The 16851-nt window shown below is 45.9% G+C and overlaps 1 protein-coding gene across 8 annotated transcripts in view; it reads right to left on the bottom strand.

Moving 5' to 3' along the window:
- The window catches only part of Tmcc3 (transmembrane and coiled-coil domain family 3), a 277437-nt gene extending 264305 nt beyond the window's left edge, over positions 1-13132 (bottom strand). For 4 of the 8 annotated variants that reach the window (XM_017594836.3, XM_063263452.1, XM_063263450.1 and 1 more), the window contains exon 1: positions 12771-12891. The gene's annotated coding sequence lies outside the window, so the exon portion shown is untranslated. Of the gene's footprint in view, positions 1-12770 lie in introns of all 8 variants that reach the window. The other 4 variants (XM_063263459.1, XM_039079077.2, XM_039079074.2 and 1 more) reach the window with 4 other exon arrangements.
- Positions 13133-16851: the final 3719 nt, after the last annotated feature.

The raw sequence follows: 16851 nt of genomic DNA, 5'->3' as shown, positions 1-16851 counted from the left end.
CCCTCCATTCAAGCTTGTTATTATATCTTTTATTATATTGTATCCTTATAAAATAGGCTTCCATATGGTTTCTCCAATCATCCTTAGTGCTAATCGCCCCCCCTCCTCTGACCCACCCTCTCATTCCCCTCCCTATTTAAGCCTCCCCCCATTATATCCCCTCGTTCTACTTTCACTGAGATCTCCTCCCCATGGTCTCCTGGTTTCTGACTTCTATAGGTATTCTCAGTAAACAGACAAATCTGGAGATTCAAAGCCAGCACCCACAGGTGAGAGGAACACATGGTATCTGTCTTTCTGGGTTTGGGTAAACTCCCTCAGTGTTATTTCCCCCAGCTCCATCCATTTCCCTGCAGATTTCATTTTTCTCTACCGTTGGATAATGCTCCATCGTGCATCGTGTCACATTTTCATGATGCACTCATCGTCTAAGGGGTGCCTAAGGTGCTTCCATTCCCCAAGGTGGCAGAGAAGGTGAATGGGCCACCATCTCCACAGTACACGGAGAATATGCCCAGGAGTGGGATAACCGGGGGATGCGATAATTCTATCTTTAGCGTGCTGAGGAACGCCACACTGGTTTCTGTCATGGCTGCACTGAGCTGCGCTCCCAGTGATTAAGAGTTCCCCTTCCTCACGTCCTTGCATTTGCTGTCTTTGTCTCTTGATCTTAGCCATTCTGACTGGGGTAAAGAAAATCTCGAAGTAGTTTTAATCCTCGTCTCCCTGATGACTAAGGATATGGACACTTGTAAAACCACTTCATTTCTCCTTTGGAAGACTCTCTCTCCACTTTCACAATCAGCTCCTAATTGGGTTACTCGCTTTCTTAAGTTCGGTTTTTAAAAGGATTTTTGTGCATTCTATCCACGAGTTCTCCATCTGATGTGCAATTGACAAAGATTGCCTCCCGTTCCCTTGGCTGACTAACAGCTTCCTTTGTCCTACAGAAGCTTTTTTATTTCAAGATGTCCTCTTGCTGGTTGTTGGCCTATTTCCTGCATGCCTGGGGTTTATTCAGAAAGCCCTTACCTGAGCTTATGTCTTAAAGAGTACTCCTGTTTCTTTCCTGTAGAAGTTCCAGCTCTAACACTGAGATCTTTGATTCATTTGGCATTGGTTTGTATAAAGGGTGAGAGAGGATGATCAAGTTTCATTCGATACCTAGTTTTCCCAGCACCACTTGTAGAAGGCACTATCTTCTCTCCATTTTGCCAGCTTTGTCAAATATAGGGTGGGTTGAAGGTGCGTGGACTTATGTCTAGAACTTCAATTCTATTCCTCTGATCCATGTGTCTAAATTTGGGCCAGTGCCACACTGTTTTAATTACGATGGCTCTGTACTATAACTTGAAGTTGCTATCTCTCACAGCATGCTTATTGTTCAGAATTGTACTTTACTCCCTGGAGTTTTGTGTACATCTGCATGAATTTTAAGATTGCTCTTTCTATTTATGTGAGAGATGGTGTTGGGGCTTTGAAGTGGAAATTTCTGGCTTCTTTGGAGACTCGGTTGTGTCATGTGATTTTTTTCTGGAAACTGTCTTACGAGAGGATGCTTTTGCTGAATTGAACATGGGGGAGGGTGTTTTGCTGAGAATAGACATGTGGTGTTTTTCTGGAAGCAGCCTGGAAAAAGCACACGTGATGCTTTGCGGGAGGAGACACTTGAGAGAACACATGTTGTCTGGCAAGGGTATAAATATAGCCCATCAGATGGTAGACAATGCTGTGTGGTACTGGTTCGCCTTACTGTTCTTTGCTGGTCATCACTGGGCTTTGCTGATGCTGGTCTTCACGGATGACGCTGTGTGGCATTGGTTCGCCTTGTCATCCTTGTTTGTCGCGACGCCATAGACAGAAGTGCTTGTAGTAGTGTTGCAGCAGCTTCTTGCCGCTTCTGCGAACTCTGGCTGATCCCCAGAGCCTGCCGTTTCTTCTGGCTCAAACCACGATTGCTGGTTCGTGAATGGTGTTTGCGAGTGGCTCAAGCTGCTGCTGCTGATTCCTGTGAACTGAACTGCCGCTATCCTGACAACGCAGATTGGATTCACCCCAAAGAACTATTTCTAAGCAGGTCCACATCCTCCTTTGCCCTATTAACCCTTCCTTTCCACTTCGTCTGGTGGGTGGCGGGCTAGAAGAGAGGTTAAGGTGTGTAAGAATCCTTATTAAGAGTAGGTTTTGAAAAGTATAAGCCTTCAGGGTTTTTATAAGGATTGTGTTTGAGGGGATGACCATTTTCACAATACTAACCCTAGCAATCCATGAGGATTGGGGTTGTCTTTCCATCTTCTGGAGTTCTTTAAATGTTCTCTCCTTAGTATCCAAACATTTTCAATGTATGTGTCTTTCAGTTCCTTGTTTAGTTTAGTCCAACGTCTTGTCTTTTAAGCCAATGGGAATGGAATCATTTCCCTGATTTGTTTCTATATCCATTGAGACTTGCTTTGTGTCCTAATATGTGCTACTGAGAAAAATGCCCATTCTTTGATGTTTTATGTTCCTGTAGAGATTTCTTAGAGACATCTGAAGCATCATGTCATTTAACCCTGATACTTTTTATTTAAAATTTTTTAGATTTATTTATCTTACTTTACATGTATGAGTGTTTTTCCTGCATATATGTGTGTGTGCATCGTATGCATGCCTGGTCCCCACAGAAGTCAGAAGATGGCATCGGGCCCGTGAAACTGGAGTCATGGATGGATATGAGCCATCATGTGGATACTAGGAATCAAATCTTGGCCTTCTACAAGAGCAACAATTATTCTTCATTGGTGAGTCATTTTCTAGGCACCTAATTCTAATACTTTATTCTTTGTCCAGTTGGTCTGTTTACTGGTGAGAATTGAGTACTGAAATCACTAAGCCTGTGTTGGGTTGGTTAATCTGTGAATTCAATTCTAGTAACACTTTATTTATTTTTAGTTTGGGGTTATATTAAAACAGTGTCTCACTATGTAGACTAGGCTGGTCTTAAACTCATGGAGATCACCTGCCTCTGCCTACCATGGGCTGGGAATAAAAGTGTGTGCCACTATGCCTGGCTAAATCAAGTACTATTTGAAGTGCAGTGAAATGGGCCTGGGTTTGGTGCAGATGCATTTAGAATTGTGATTTCCTTTGATGGATTGTCTTATTGGATTGTCAATTTGAAATGATCCCTTTTAACTCTTCTGACTAGATTTAGTTTGAGGTCTATTTTGTCTATTTTGTCAGATATTAGAATAGAAACCTGCTTGTTTTATTTGCTATTTGCTTGAAATACCTTTCCCATCCTTTTGCCTTAGGATAGTGTTTATCCTGGATGAAGAGATGTAGCAAAAAAAGATTTTGCTTTTTCAGCCACCTATGTTAGTCTATGTCTTTTGAGTGAAGTGAGACCATTAAAAACTGTGCACTGATTCCTAAAATTGTATTGATTTCTTATCTGTCTTTGTTTAATGAATGTTCTAGCCTCATGTAACTCCTGTAGTCTCTTAAGTGTATTTATTTATCTTTCTCTTCAGTCCAGGGTTTTCCCTCCAATGTCCCCTGCAGAGTTAGCTTGTGGCCACATACTCCTTTAGCCTGTTTTTATCTCGAAGAATTTTTCTTCCGCCTCCAATTATGACAGACTATTTTTGCAGCTATATGAGTCTGGGTTGACAGTGGTGATCTTTCAGGATTTGAAATACATCATTCTAAACTATTCTTACTTCTAAGACTTTGATTGAAAAAGCCAGCAGTTACTCTGATGAGCCTGCCTTTATGTGTGACCTGACCCCTTCTCTCTTGAAGCTTTCACTAGACTTTCTCTGCTCTGCTTCACCGTAGCATATTTTTCCCTGTAGTATGATGTGAGACATTTCTTCCCTGGTTCTGTCTGTCTGATGCTCTTAGGACTGGGTTCCTAGGTTGAAATTTTTTCTATAACTTTATTAAAAATGTTTTCTATGCCTCCTGTGTCTTTTTATAATATCCCAGAGTTCTCGGATGTTCCATTGTTAAATTAAAAAAATTTTCATCGACCTTGGCTGAATGACCCAATCTTTCAATTTTGACCTTAAATCCTGATGTTCTGCCTTCCATGTGGTCCACTATTATCGAGGCTTTTCACTGAGTTTTTTATTTGCCGTACTGGGCTTTATATCTTACCATCATCTTGGTTTGGGTTTCCTTCAATATTTCTATATCTTTATTGAATTCTAATTTCATACCATGAATTGTCTTCTTATTACACACAGGATTTTGCGTTCCTTAGGAAATATTTGTGTCCTGCTTGAGTGGTTTGAACATGTTTTCATTCATTCCTTTGAATTCTGCATCTGGAGTTCCATGTAAGTCGTTTTCACTGGGTGACAGCACAATGGGACTGGTGAGTTTTGGAGAAGACATGTTGCCTTCCTTGGGTTATCATGTGATTAGTGTTTTGTGCTGGGGCCTGGGTTCTGTGGTTTATTAAGGTTTTGTTGCTGTTGTCAGTGGACCTGTTCTTGTGAGGTTGTTGCTGCTTTTCTTTAGGGGAGGTGTGTGCACCGTCCAGGAGAGACTAGGCTGTAGTGTAGCTGCACTGTGTTCTTCTGTTAGACGGGTGTCCTGGGCACCCGGGTCTATCTGCAGTTCCCTCCTGTATCTCGCAAACTGTCTGAAGCGGCAGTCTCCATTCAGCAGTTAGCCCACTGTGATAATACAGTGGCTGAGGACTATGAAACACACCCCTGGTAAGTACTGATTGTTTCCGGGATTAAAAGGACCTTCGTGGAACTGTTTATTCTAGGATGTTCATTCCTGGGGAGGGGGTATGAATGGGAAGAAAAAGGAAAGAAGCAAGCACTCGTGGTGAGGCTAGAAATGTGTGTTTGGTTGCTAGATCGAAAGGGGGGAAGGAGACACTCACAGGAGTGGCAATAACTGAGGCAAGGGAAAGATGGCGGTTGGGGGGGTGGGGTTCGAGATTTAGCTAACGGTAGAGTAAGAAGACAGGATAGAGACAGGTGCTCCAGTGTCATAACCAAGTGGGCCACTGGACTTGGGGAGATGTGTACCAGCAAGTGGGAAGAGTATTGGAAAGAAAAAGGAGGAGAAGGAGGAGGAGGAGGGGGGAGGGGGTAGGGAGAAGGGGTAGGGGAAGGAGGAAGAAGAGGAAGAAGGAGAAGAGGAGGAGGAAGAGGGGGAGGAGGAAGAGGAGGAGGAGAAAGAGGAGGAGGAGAAAGAAGAGGAGGAGAAAGAGGAGGAGGAGGGGGAGGAGGAAGAGGAGGAGGAAGAAGAGGAGGAGGAGGAGGAAGAGGAGGAAGAAGATGTAAAACAATAAAAGGTGCTAAAGGTCCATGCTCCCGTTGGTTTGACCTGGGCTGCTTTACAGGTAAGGACTATTTCCAGAGGTCCAGAGCTGGGTGGAGATGGATGGTAATGAAAGAGTGGCCTTGATGCTGTTTTTTTCTTCTGGTCACTGAGCCCTACATTGTCCTCCTGGCTTCACTCCTTGCTACACTTCATATTGACCTTTACCAGTCCTGACCCGCTGTGTCGTCTCAGCTCTAAATCTGTGTGGCTTTTTCTTGCAGGATCACTTGGTTTTCTTCTGTGAGCTTACTGTCCAGCTCTGGATGCTCGGGCTGGGTGAGACCTGCCCGGCTGTAGTTGCCGTGATCCAGAAACACCAGCAGCGTAGAGACGTGTGAGATGTCGCCCTGTCTGGGGTCATGTTTAATTCCCACAGTCTCACGGTTCCCCACTGATGGTAGTCCTGGTGGCAGGCACCTGGGATCCCCACCAATAAACCCCGATCGGTGTGATTTTTCTGGATTTCCTGGAAGGCAAACCGGCCTTGTTTGCAGTCAGCACCGGGGTCTGCAGGACTCTGCTGCAGCACCCACTGCACTGGGCACCATCTTAACAAATCCAGGTCTGACTTTGGTACGTTCGTTTCTAAGTTAGAGCAAGTATTTGGCTGTCAAGATATTATTAGTATTATTCCTTTTCTTCATATATTAAAATTCTGCTTTGTCCTACCTTTCTTCTTTTTTTTTTTTAAAGGGGAGGCTACAACCTGCTAGGGATGTTTTGGGTTCTAATCCTAAGGGTAAGCTGTCTGGACTATAGATTACACACAGTACTATCTCTGCTAGATACTGCAGCTCCTGGCATCTGGCTATGGTGATGTTGAATCGGCCATTCAAGAGGTGTCGCGTGGAAATCAGCATTTTCCGCATGGGGTTCTTATGGCCACTGTTTATAAGTCCACCCTCTGCGCTGCAGTCTATGCCCCCAGGCACCAATTATCATCTCTCTATACATTACTCATCACATTAGTCTCCCAAGCTGCACACCTCCGTTCCCACCCAGCTACCTGAGACGGCTTGAAAACACTCAAACTCACAGCAACACCCAAGCCCCAGTCCTCCGCTTTCTCTTCAGAGCTTTGTCCCCGTTCACAACCCACCGCACACCCAGTTCAGCCAAGCAGGAAACCTGGAGACTGTCACTCGCTATTCCTCCCCTGGTCTCCCATGTCCAAGCCTCCTCCTTCCACTGCCAAAGTCTTGTCTAGGACGGGCCTCACCGCTACCTTAACTACCTCCCTGGTGTGGACATAAATGATCATAACAACTCCTAACGAGTCATCTCACCTCAATTCTTGACCCAGTCCCAAGTCCATTCTATTTCCAGCAGCCAGAGAGACTTTTTGATATCAAGATTCCATTTACAAATATTGACTGAGAACCTCTCAGAGGTTTTCCATTGCCTACCAGTACCTTTCCAGGCCGTGTCTCACCGCAACTCCTCACCTGACCTATCCTGGCCCTTCCAGCCTCAATTCTTGCCCTCCAGGTACCCAACCTATCCTTCTGGCCACTCTGAATCCTGCCTCTTTCCCCTTTCCATACAGACTATGCACTCGGCCAGCTATGGTCTTCCTCCTCCTCTTCCTCCTCCTCCTCCTTCTCCCCCCCTCCTCCTCCTCCTTCTCCCCCCCTCCCCCTCCTCCTCCTCCTCCTTCTCCTCCTCCTCCTCTGACTGTTCATCATATCCTTCAAGCCTCAGCTAAGTCGTCCTCATTCTAAAGGGACTTCACGAACTACCCCACTGACTAAGCAAAGAACTCCCAGTACAACGGCCTAGCTCTACGTACTCTCCCCACAGGAGTACACACGACGGATAACACTGTTTGGCTCTGTGAGACAGGGGCCACTCGGAGCTGCTCACGCACACAGGACAGACTCCGGGGATGTCACAAGAGAACAAGTCCGAACCCTGCATGTGTGATGAGTGTTATCTCATTAAGTCTGCCCTGTGTGGAACAACACCTGTGAAACAAGCAACCCCCGCCCCCCATCCACCATTCCTTCAATGCACACATGATTTTAAATTCAGAGAGTCATATTTATCAGTATTTGTATTTGATACACCTGCCCCTTTGGCAAATAGTGTCACAGCCACCAGGGTAGTCCGTTGACAGAAGCAAGAGGTGGCAAGTCAGACTGTTGCTTTTATTTTTGTTTTTTGGGGTTTTTTTGTTGTTGTTTTTTGAAATTAAAAAACACATACCCCATATATTTTTCAATTGTGTCTCCCCTCAGTTGCATGGAAGGCCCTGCGGCTCACATCTTGCTAGGACTGTAGTGATGAAATTGAAAAGGCTTTTGACCAAAGGACTGAAGCTTTATATTTTCTGTGTGCTGCGACTTCCCGTTGAAATCACAGCTGTCTGCATCAGCCGCTGCACAGGATGGAGGCTGCCTATGGGCTCCCCAGCAGCTTGCCTGGACCACGAGACAAAATTTCAGTCACCAAGCAGCTAGTACTTTTTTGTCTTGTAGCATAGACATTAAGGGCACAGGACTTTGGTGCCAAGACGCTTCCTTTACAATCTGCATCGTTTATTAGCTGAGTGTGCGAGGCAAACTCCTCAGTCATTCAATAGCTAACTTCCTTTCCTGAAAATGAAGACAAAGTAAGTGTCCATTACCTGTTGTGTGCTCGCTGTAAGAGTCCTGCTGTAAACATGAGCTGGGCCTATTACTCTAAGTAGCTAGAGACGGAGAAACAGGTTTTGGGGAGAAAGGTCTATGAAGCAGAACAGAGACATCAGAATGAGAATGAATTTGCCAAGTGGTATTAAAAACCGAGTCTTTACCACAGTTGACCGCAAGAGCTAGCCACACTGGATTTGAACCCAGGCAGTCGGTGCCCCAAGATCAAGTTCTGAGCCACTGAGAAATGTCCTGTCTTCACATCTTTCCCTCTGGGGGACTGGAATTCCTGGGTTGTAAAGGAGAAACTGAAATAAAAGGCCGAGGCATATACAAAGGAAGACAAAGTAAACAAAACAAGGTTAGGCTTCAAGCTTCTCAACTTAAAAGACGGGGAAAAAGATGGGAGATCCTGTGGCAGTGTCCGTCAGCCGAGAAAGGAACCACTGTCTTTGTGGACACTCACTTTGAATTCAGTAGGCCAGAGAGAAATCAAGATCACTGCTAAAGACTTCAAAAGCCTGACAAGCCTGTCAGATCCAAATATGAAGCAGAAATGACCAACATGAGGAGGAGAGCGGCTGTTTAGGGGTGCTCTGGAATCAGACCGCCCGAGAGGCAAGGCCGTGCCCAGGACTCTCGGAGCTCAAACTGCCTGAGCCCTGAATTTTGCAACTTATAAAACGAGAATAAAAACTTCTGTCTCTCCATGGATTTAAAAGACCTAGATACAGCGCCTAGAGAGAAAAGGGGAGCCAGACACAGCTACATTGGTGAAACAGTACATCAGTTCAATCTCTACAAAGCCCATTAGGTAATACTGTGCTGTTTATTTAATTAAAGCAGCCTTACATAACACTAAAAGTGCACTGAGTATCCTAACAGACACTGGGCAAATACTCAGCTACTAACTCTGTAGTAGGTTGTTTGAAAAATGGTGGTAGTGACCAGGGGTAGCTGACCAACCCAAAATGGACTCATCAGGGTGTTTGTTTCGGGAGGAGTTTTTGTTTCATTTGTTTTGTTGGGTATTGTTTTCGTCTTATTGTTCACTTTGATTTTCATTTTTTGTTTTTGTCTTTGTTTTGGAGAGGCAAGAGGAGGAAGAGAAAATGAAGTTGGGTGGGGACAGGGGTGGGGCGATCCAAGGGGAATTGGGGGAGGGGAAAGAATATGATCAAATATATTTTATGAAAAAAGTTGTATTAAAATTAATGGTGGTGATGAGATTCTGCACTGTGTCCTTGTCCTTGGAGATTCCCCATAACAGACTCTGAGTGTAGCTTTGTAACTTGCTTTGCTCAATAGCAAATGGACACAAGCAGAGGTTTGAAAAGGGTTGTGCTTCCCCTGAGAGTCACTTACCCCATAAGACAAGCTATGGCACCTTGATGCTACCTTATGAAGAAGTCTGAGTCCATCTCCTGAAGCCTAACAGGTCACCTGCCCCTCAGATGATGCTCCCAAAGGCCAACTCACCTGTCAATCACCATACATAAAAGACCATTTTAGACTGCCCACCTTTCAGCTGACCAATGAACTGTCCACAGAAACATGAAGGAACCCAACAAGATCACTGGACGAGCCCAAATGAGTAGAGCCATTGAGTTGAGCCAACCCACAGATGTGAGCTAAGCAAAATGGTAGTTACTTGAAGCTACTAAGTTATGGGGGTGACTTTTATGCGATGCAAACTAAACTTACTCATATAATTCTCCTGGGCAGGTACTATTAGTCTCCGTATTTTGCAAACGGGGCAACTGAGAGAAAGAGAAAACGTTCTTGCTCAGTTTAGAAGAAGTGTGAAGATTCAACCCAGGTAATCAGTGCTTAAAATGTCTTTCCTGTTTTTTTTTAACCTGTAAAATACAAGTGTTTATGTCATTCATCCAGAAATCAATCATGCATAAAGGTCTCCCATACATGCAGAAAGAATTGTATGTAAGACTATTCACTGGGATATTATGACGGCATCAGGAATAATTCTAACGCTGTATAGGATGCAAAGACATCATGTATGCAACTATAAAAAAGAGGTATAAATATTGAACTTGTAGTAGACAGTAGGAAAAAGCAAGATGCAAAAGGAGTATACGTACATGCTCCCATTGGTATATGAAAAAGAATAATATCTAAGTGTTTGTCTGTACACAGGTCATTCCTGAGAGGAATGAATATCAGTTACAGTGGGAGGGAACCCACTGGTTGGGCGCTGTAATAGCAGGGTATATGCAAAATATTATTTGCATTTTTGCCACGCAAATGCGTTGGCTATTAATTCTTAGCGTAAAAGGTTGTTATGAAAATGAAGACATTAGACACGTGGAACAAAGAAACCACTCATTCACGAGTAAGTGCCAATATTGTGTTTTTTCTATATCTGATTTCTAAATCCTTCTAATAAATATAAACTTAAAGCAGTCTTTCTTTCAAACTCCTGGCCTTGCAGAGAGAGAGAGAGAGAGAGAGAGAGAGAGAGAGAGAGTTTGGGGTTCAAAAGTAACTAGCAAAACATTAGCTCCATGGGAAGAGGCTAGTGGGGACTTGGCTATGTAGTTTTAGGGGTGTCTGTAACTGGCAGCATAACATGCAGGTGACCAGCCTCGAGTCCTGATCCATTCAGGTTGCTACAACAAAATACCACAGCCTGGTCAGCTTGTAAACAACAGAAATGTATTTCTCACAGTTCTGAAAGCAAGTGAATTCCAAGATCACGTTCCCTGGCAGATTCAGTGTCTGATAAAGGCTTGGACGCTGGTTCACAGCCCCCCCCCCCACACTCTCACACATAATTAAAGGGGGAGAGCTATTGCCTGAGGACTTTGGAATACAGACAGCATTTGTAAGGCTTCTGTCTTCATACTTAATCACTTCTCAAAGGTCTTACTTCTTAACACCAACATTCTGGGTATTTAAATTTCAACCTATGTTTAAAGTAGGGAGACATAGCATTCAGACCAGACTTGGACTTAGAGAAACCCAGTTAATGGGAATCTTTGAAACGTCTCCATTGTCCATTCCCTGGGTCCTCTCATTCCCCTTCATGCAAGAACACAAAATGAAAGTAGTTCTTTTTTTAATCCTAATAGAGCCTCACCCCCCATTCCCATAAACAAAGCTCTTGGCTATCATGTTTCCCACTGGGCTCTTAGAGCTTAGAACTATGCCTGTACTTAGTAGGTGCTTTAATGTGTGTCTCTTACAATGGGGAAGGCATTAAAAGGCTTCCAGTCCTAGAGGTTGATGTAAAGGGAAATAGAACCCAGGGATTTTCGTTGCCAACCAACATCCACCTCTTACATTCCTAGACAGGGAACAAAGCAGTTTAACCTACTCTGGCCACACCCTCTCTCTCCAGCTAATGATGTCCCCTCTTCAAGACCCTGCTTATCTGCAGCTTATCCCAGCTGTTGGTTGACAGTAAAAAGTTACTGATCTCTGAATTTGGAGTTCAAACAAGGAATGCCACTAAGGACAGTTGTTCCACACTGATGCCGGGTATGTCAGCCTGGCCGGAATCCTGTTTGCCCCAGAAACACCTGAGCAGGTTTGGATCTGATCCAAAGGTAAAGACAGGTAAATTTCCATGTCAGCTCTCACAGATTTTTCAGAGGCAACTAGGACTGGTTGTACTTACTCTGTGTCCTCCAAACACTCTACTCCCCAACACAGACAGACAGGGACACACACACACACACACACACACACACACACACACACACACACACACACACGAGACTTAATTTCAGCACCATAAAAAAAAAAAACAAAACAAGAAACAAAACAAAAATACTAAACAGCAAGATAAAGAAATAACAAAAACTGGGGGTTGGGGATTTAGCTCAGTGGTAGAGCGCTTGCCTAGCAAGCGCAAGGCCCTGGGTTCGGTCCCCAGCTCCGAAAAAAAAAGAAGAAGAAGAAAAAAAAGAAATAACAAAAACTGTAGCGTTCCCTTTGAAACATCCCATCAGCTAAGAGGCAGAAATCATGGAAACTCCGACGCAGATGACCAAACCCAAACTCCAACCCAAAGAAAAGCACCAGCCCTGGTGGGCAAGAGGATCACTCTTGTTTTTGCAAGTTCTCAGCCTTGCGTCTTCAGAGAGAAAGCTCACTAGTTTCTTCCTCAGTACCTAACTGGTCTGTAACCAAGGTTAGGTCCTCCGGGAGATTTCTTTAGGTTTCTCCCAATGTCTACACTAGAAACGCTGAGATTCCCACATCTGAATGAAACAGTCTGCACCCCAAAGTCATAATCAAACGCACACTGGGGCTGGTAACTCACACCCTTGTGTAGATTACCCCCTCACACACACACACATCAAGACAGGTTAGTCCTGGTTGTCCTAGGACCTCCCGCTCTCTGGGGGTGACAAGGGGGACGCCCCCTGCGGCTCAGCCTGTCCATTTTCATTTTCATCTTTGCACGAAGAGCCCCTGCTGGAGATGGGCTCCCTAGGAGGCTGTAGCGCAGGGCCGCCTCAGGAACTTCTCAGGCAGCTAGCTGAGCTAAGCCCCCAGTCCTGCACCTCAAGGGGGGGGGGCATTGGAGGGGACCACCGCCCCGCCCTCACCGCGTCCTCCCTGCCGCTCCCCGGGATCGGACTCCGGGCTTACTGTTCCCGTCCTCCTTCTTTGGGCGGGCACCGAGGAAACCCAACTGAAGCCTGCAAAGTTTCCTTGGCTCCTAGGGCCGCGCGCACCCCAAGCCCCAAGGTGGAGATGTGGCCAGAGGTGTCGTGGGCCACCGGGCGACCTCTCTGCGACCATCCCCACCCTTCCCGCGCTCGCACCAGGGGGGGACACACTCACCCTCCGCAGGCTGCTGGCCGCGCCGGGCGGGCGGGGCGCAGAGGGGACTCGTCGCTGCGAACACCACGGCCCGCCGAGATCGGGTCGGGCGGGGCTCGCCGGACTGCGCGGTGACAGTGGTTGTGGTGGCCGGGACTGCGTTTCAAACCGCTCGCACTCCGCTCTTCTGGCTTTCGGCTCTCGCCTCAGCCTGGAGTTCTCTTCCGATCCCGGCAGGAGCCGGTCCCCGGTGCCCAGAGGCTCCGGAGCCCAGCGGGAGAAAGTTCCAGCTAAGCGCGGGGCGGGTGCGGGAGCTGAGTGTGCGAGGGAGTGACGGGCGGGGAGCGGGGGCGGCGATGCGCCACCTCCAAGGTACCTTGGTTTTCCCTTCCCACGCCAAAGGCACGCTCCTGTCGGTTCCTACTCTAGAGGTTCCACGTTTCGGGAGTTCTTTGGGGCCGGGAACTAAAAGTTGAATAGGAAACGCGGGGTCAAGTCAGGGCTGGAGAAATGACCGTCAGGTACAGCAAGCAGTCAGTGTAGTCTCCTCCTAGCAAAGTTGCTCGGCAGAGGGCAGTCCCAAACTCCAGGCCTGCAAAACCCACAGGTCGACCCACTCGCAAAACTGTCTCCTAACACACAGCCTCCCACCCCACCCCAACTTCTCCAAACCACTCCGGAAGGCCTCCTTCAAATGCTAAACTGGGGTGTTAGGGGGGAAAGGGCATAGTTCCCCAAACCCAAGTACACTGCACACCTGTGAGCTAGGAAAACACAGGATGCCAGTCGGCCAGATCCAGGGCACGATGGACCCCGGCCTTTCTACTGCTTTGACTGCGAGCAAAGTAAACAGTGTAGAATTCAAGGTCGCTCGAATTCCATAGCGAACCTTTTGAAAAGCTTGCGAAGAAGCTCCTGAGTTCCCAGAGCCAGCCTGACAGATAAAGGGGGGCGGGGCGAAAAGAATGCAAAGGCGCTAGTGGGTAAACATCTCTGATGAATGGATGCAGCATATTCTGACAGATCATCACTTACCGCTGTTATCAAAGAAATGCCGTTGTAATTTTCTGGAACCCATAGACTGTCAGCAACACAGAGAGACCATAATATCACGCAGACTAAGTACCCTAATGATCTAATGAATAAAACCATTTTGTCTGGATCTCTCTCTGGCATTTATCAAGAAAGATAAGGGAGGACTGACTGATGTCTGGAGAGAATGAAGAGAGGAAATTAATGAAGCCCGCTGCTTCCCTTTTCACTTCATTTTATGATCTGCCTACGGTGGGTGGTTTTTTTTTTCCCCTCTTGATCTGAATTTCATCATATTGTTCTTTGATGTTTTTGCCTTTGGGGAAATAATAACAATTTTAGTAAGTGTACTTACTTAGGAGCCGTGTGCTTTCTATGTTATCACTTGCAATCCACGACCCCATTAACTATAATTTTATGGCTTTATACTCCGAGAAGGTAGATAATTTACCCCAAGTCACGCAGCCTGCTGATGGCACAGCCAGGATTTCAACAGAGTTTGCCCACTCGCTCCCAGCCAGTACCCTGTTCTGTGCTCTGCTTCATGCAAAAAGTGCCGCTTCGAAGTCAAACTTGAGCTCCTTGTCAGGTTAGCCACTCATCTCTGTGACTTGGTTTCTTCGTCTACTATATAAAAACTTGGACCAAGTAGACGTCCAGAAAGGAAGCTTACGACTTGCTGCGTGATAATTTCATGGCTACCATTGTGCAACCTTAACCTGGAAATAAAATAGTAATGTCATTGGTTTGTGAGTCTCCTTTAAAAAGGGTTTTAGCTTACGCTTGTCTGTGTGCGGTCCTTGTGCTTCCCTACAGGCGGGGTGAGCTGTCCCACTTGGCAGCTGGGAACTGGCCGTGGTCCCCTGCAACAGCCGCACTCAGCGAGCCTCTTGTTTGAACCTGCCTTGGCTGCTTTCTATGGCACTAGGTCCCTGTCATGACCACTGCTCTATGGATTTGATCGTTAATCCAATTCATGGTATTTCTTGCTCAACGGGTAAGACTCCTAGTGTGCAGGAGGTAATCGTTTTTAGTTAAAGAATCGTTTTGGCGATCTTCGAGCACGTGAATAATTTAAATGTTTTAAGTTTGCACGCAAGGCGATGGGTTTCCTTGTGGCATTTCTGCACATCAGTGTCGTCGTACTTTGCTTTTATTCGCCTTCCTCTCCTATTCTCTCTTCTCTCCGTTTGCTGGTTCTCTTCTTCCAGGTTAAATAGTTCCCCATGTCTGCTCTGCCATCACATGTGGTCTATTATCCTATCCCGGTCTCCTCCTTCCTGTAAGTCCTGTTCTCGCTCATGGCCTCTTTTCTACTTTTGTGATGTGCACGCACGTACGCACGCACACATGCACACACTCACACACGCGCACACACACACACGTACACATGTGCACACGCACATGCACCCACACATACTTATATCCAGAGACCACATGTAAGAGGAATATGTGGTTATTTATCTTTCTGAATATTTTTTAGTTTGACATCATGATTTCCATCAACATCCATTTCCCTGAATTTATTTTTATTTTTATTTTATTTTATTTTATTTTATTTTATTTTATTTTATTTTGAGACAGGCTCTCATCGGAGCCATGGCTGTCCTGGGACTCATTATGTAGACCAGGCTGGCCTTGCACTCACAGATAAAGACCACCCCCCTGCCTCTGCCTCCCAGTGCCGAGATTAAAGGTGTGCGCCACCATACCCAGTTCCTTTTTCTTTCTGGTTCAGTAAAAGTCCGTGGCATGTCTGTTCTTCATTCTCTTTCTCTTTCTGTGTGTCGTTGGGCATTTATGCTTGTTCCGTCTCCTATGGACTGTGAGCTGTGCAGCGGTGAGCGTGAATCTGCAAGTGTCCTGTGGTTTGCTGTCATGGACCCCTCACAGTCTACTCTGGAGAGTGGCCTATCTAGACCATACCTTTGTCCTACTGTGAATTTTGGGGCACCGCCACACTGATTCCCAGGGTGCCTGCATGTGTTTATGTTCCAGCCATTGTTGAAGTCGAGTTTCTCTCCCTGGTGTCTTCACCAACACTTGTCACTTGTTTTCCAATGCTGACCATTCTGACTGGGGTGAGACAGACCCTCGAAGCAGTTTGAATGAGTGCTTCCCTGACAACTAACTGTCTTGAATGCTTGTAAGGGCTTGTATGTGCTTGTCCCTTGGAGTGGCACTATTAGTAGGAGTGGCCTTGTTGGAGTAGGTATGTCACTATGGGTGTGGGCTTAAGACCCTCATCCTAGATGCCTGGAAGTCAGTCTTCCACTAGCAGCCTTCAGATGAAAATGTAGAACTCTCAGCTCTGCCTCCACCATGCCTGTCTAGATGTTGTCACACTTCTGCCTTGGTGATGATAGACTGATCCTGACCTGTAAGCCAGCCTCAATTAAATGTTGTCCTTTATAAGACTTGCATTGGTCATGGTGTCGGCTCACAGCAGGAAAACCCTAAGACAATGGTTTTTTTTTTTTCCAATTTTAATTGTATGTTTGTGTTTCTTCTTTGGAGAAATGTCTACCGAGTTTGTGAACCTATTCATTGATTGAATGATTTTTGTTGTTGAATTTTTTGAAGTTCTTTGTGCATTCTAGGTATTAGTCTGATGTATAGCTGACAAAGATTGCCCCCTAACACACACACACACACACACACACACACACACACACACACACACACACACTTCCATGTCACTTTGATAATTGTTGTCTTTGTTGTGAGGAAAAAAATTTCTATAACCCTATTTGTAAGTTCTTGAGACGGTTTCCGGAGTGATCAGAGCCCTCTTTAGAGTTCTGTCTCCTATACCTATGTCTTCTCTAGCAGTTTCCAGGTTTCAAGTCTCACATAGAAATCTATGTTACCTCTCTACTGCTGTGATAAAGCACTGGGGACGAGGCAACTTATCAAGAAATACTTTATTTGGGCAAATAGTTCCAGATGGCTGAAGCCCCATGATGGTGGAGAAGAAGCAGCAGGAGACAGGCTTGGTGGTTGGAGCAGAGGCTGGGGGCTCACATCTCGAACCCTAAGCACAGAGCAGAGAGGCTGAACTGGAAGTGAC

The sequence above is a fragment of the Rattus norvegicus genome, chromosome 7 (assembly GCF_036323735.1).
Source record: "Rattus norvegicus strain BN/NHsdMcwi chromosome 7, GRCr8, whole genome shotgun sequence".
Taxonomy (NCBI): domain Eukaryota; kingdom Metazoa; phylum Chordata; class Mammalia; order Rodentia; family Muridae; genus Rattus; species Rattus norvegicus.
Note: the sequence above shows the minus strand (reverse complement) of the source record. Positions and strands in the feature narration are given on the sequence as shown.